Here is a 239-nt window from a genome sequence, read left to right as displayed (position 1 = left end):
CAGCGCGGAGAGCTGTGCTATAGACTTGCCCCAAGAGCCTGAGGATTAGTCATCTTTTTTCCTTATTTTTAATGATGGAAACAAAATTACACTAAAATTGAGGCTTCTGGATGAACCACTTGAAAAATATGGAACACTTCACGAATTTCTGTGCCATCCTTGCACAAGGGCCATGCTAATCTTCTCTATATCATTCCAATTTGAGTATATGTGCTGCTGAAGTGAGCACTCTAGCTCAA

At 40.6% G+C, this 239-nt stretch overlaps 1 non-coding gene across 1 annotated transcript; it reads right to left on the bottom strand.

Moving 5' to 3' along the window:
• Nucleotides 1-122: 122 nt before the first annotated feature.
• Nucleotides 123-229, bottom strand: LOC115069030. The gene has a single exon (XR_003848374.1). It is a non-coding gene; the product is annotated as a U6 spliceosomal RNA (small nuclear RNA).
• Nucleotides 230-239: the final 10 nt, after the last annotated feature.

Source organism: Nannospalax galili, unplaced genomic scaffold, assembly GCF_000622305.1.
Source record: "Nannospalax galili isolate Female #2095 unplaced genomic scaffold, S.galili_v1.0 C46062455, whole genome shotgun sequence".
NCBI lineage: Eukaryota > Metazoa > Chordata > Mammalia > Rodentia > Spalacidae > Nannospalax > Nannospalax galili.
The sequence above is the reverse complement of the archived record's forward strand: the minus strand, read 5'-3'. Positions and strand labels throughout refer to the sequence as shown.